The 2,683-nt window shown below is 41.8% G+C and overlaps 1 non-coding gene across 1 annotated transcript; it reads right to left on the reverse strand.

The window, feature by feature from the left end:
* Positions 1-680: 680 nt before the first annotated feature.
* LOC123607738 lies at positions 681-789 on the reverse strand. The gene has a single exon (XR_006716887.1). It is a non-coding gene; the product is annotated as a U6 spliceosomal RNA (small nuclear RNA).
* Between the last annotated feature and the right edge of the window lie 1,894 nt (positions 790-2,683).

Consider the following 2,683-nt stretch of genomic DNA (forward strand, 5'->3'; position numbering starts at 1 on the left):
TTTTATCCTTACCATCTCTCAAGTTAGTTTCTGTGTCCCACAACACATTGCCTTTGCAACCTTCCACGTGCAGAAAGGGAAAGGAAACACATTTAGTGAATGCTGAGTAGGAGCCACTTACTATGCTAAATGCCTTGTCTATAATATCTTAACTCTCTCAATATGTCTGTGAATCCAATGTCATTTCAATTTTCCAAATAAGAAATGCCTTGCCTATAATATCTTAACTCTCTCAATATGTCTGTGAATCCAATGTCATTTCAATTTTCCAAATAAGAAACAGACTCAAGGATGTTAGATGTCTGGTCCAAGGTCATACAACTATTAAGTGGCAGTGTTAGACTTTGAACCAGGTGAGAGCCAACTCTATAGAGCCACTACTCCATGCTGATACTGTGGCATGCACAATGACTGAGGGCTTGCATTTGTGTTCTTAGATTACTTTTTTTTTTTTTGCTATAACTTATTAGCATAATTGCATGACTTTTACTTGACTTGTCTGTATGCCATCTCTTTACTCAACTGTTAGGGCGTTTGCTTTTTATAAATTGTGGTCATATATAACATAAGATTTACCATTTAGCTATTTTTAAGTGTCCAGTTTAGTAACATTAAGCGCATTCAGGTTGCTGTAGAACCATCCACCACTATCTACCTCCAGAACTTGTTCATCATCTCTGAAAAAATATGAGAATCTCCATGAGTTTGTGTGTCGTCCTTGCACCAGGGGACATGCTAATCTTCTCTGCATTGTTCCAATTTTAGTCCATGTGCTGGCCAAGCGAGCACAGGGGGCCAAGTGTTTAAGTCACTGGTTTTCTCATTCTTGGCCTCTCTCCCCGTTTTCTTTCTTTCCTTCCTTCTGTGACCTGTTGCCTGCTGCTTAGTAATGAACCGGAGCATCCTAGCAATAGATGTGCCTGTTCAAAGTCATGAGAAAGAGGAAGGAGAAATAAACATAAAAGGGCCTGGCTTGGATTCTATCTTTATCCTCTGCCCCAACCAATCCCCAGGGAGGAAGGGGATTGAGCAAGGAAACAGAAGACTCACAAACAGCCTAATTTAAAATGGAATCACTGTGAAGTTTCTTAGCCCTTCATACAGCAAGTTAGCAACTCTGATCTGCTCTGCCCTGCATGACTCCCTGTCCATGCCAAGTACTGCCTGCGTCTCGGAACTTCGTCCTCCTCATCTCAAGCTCCCAGGCCCTACCTCCATTTTCTCCTTTCCTTCCTCCTACTCTCTCTCCTCTGGAGGTTTTCACCACCTGCAAGAAAGCATGGCAGGGAGAAGTGTCGGTGCTTTAAGGGGAGGAGATCAATTCAGTGTGAATTTCTGTTTTCCATGAAAGGCCTTTCCATGAGAACACCGGCATTTGAGAGTTTCCTGTGTTCACTGCCCTCTCACTCGGCGGTGACCCTTCCCCAAATCCCTACAAACACTGGAGCTGCTCTGCTTCTCCAAAACATGCTTTGTCCCCACAAATGCTTCTTGTGGGAAGAGGCTCTGAGTTTGGCCTGCTCCTGCCATTTGATGATTTGCTTATTGTGCTGATTCGATACATAAGTAAACATTCGGGCTTCTAATTTATACTCTATGTGATTTTGAAAGCCTAACGATGGGTGCAAAGAGCTTGAAGCTGTTGCAGTGTGGCTTCCATTACCATGCTTGCGTGAGCCTGAATCTGTTGCCCGCCCTTCTCCCTCACCCTCACAGGGTCAATGGGAGATAGCCTAGGGTGCAAGCCAAGCATCTCTCTCGGACCCGGTGGGGGCAGCCTGAGGCTGGGCTGAGCCCATCAGGAGAATGGAAATGGTGTAGATATCCAGGCCTGGTCCTTGAGAAACCGAAAACCTTATAGGCAGGGGAAATCAATGTGCAAAGTTATACCTGCCATCGGTAAAAAGGTGCATTTGTAAGAGTGACAGTAATGATTAGGGTCATGTGGGGCATGAAGAAGTACTTCCTGCTAAGGCAGTTTCAGTATAAATCATTTTTCTTGTTAAATATTTTGGGGTGTTGTTATTGTAACAGCAAAACATATTCTTGGTAGGAAAATCATACATATATTCGAATCCTTCCAATCCCACAATACAGAGATAACTGTTGTATATATTTTTTTAAAACTTATTCCATTTAGGTACAGAAACTGTGGTTTATATACACAATGGAGTACTACGTGGCAATGAGAAAGAATGAAATATGGCCTTTTGTAGCAACGTGGATGGAACTGGAGAGTGTGATGCTAAGTCAAATAAGCCATACAGAGAAAGACAGATACCATATGTGTTCACTCTTATGTGGATCCTGAGAAACTTAACAGAAACCCATGGGGGAGGGGAAGAAAAAAAAAAAGAGGTTAGAGTGGGAGAGAGCCAAAGCATAAGAGACTCTTAAAAATTGAGAACAAACTGAGGGCTGATGGGGGGTGGGAGAGGGTGGGGAGGGTGGGTGATGGGTATTGAGGAGGGCACCTTTTGGGATGAGCACTGGGTGTTGTATGGAAACTAATTTGACAATAAATTTCATATATTTAAAAAATAAATAAATAAAATTAAAAAATTAAAAAAAAAACTTATTCCATTTAATTTTGCTTACTTTAGCAGGGAAAAAAGGTGAAGTGAAACTAAAGGAGCTGAATTTTATGTATATAGTTCTTCAAACAAGACCTGTTAGTTACTAA

Source organism: Leopardus geoffroyi, chromosome A2 (genome assembly GCF_018350155.1).
Source record: "Leopardus geoffroyi isolate Oge1 chromosome A2, O.geoffroyi_Oge1_pat1.0, whole genome shotgun sequence".
Lineage (NCBI taxonomy): Eukaryota > Metazoa > Chordata > Mammalia > Carnivora > Felidae > Leopardus > Leopardus geoffroyi.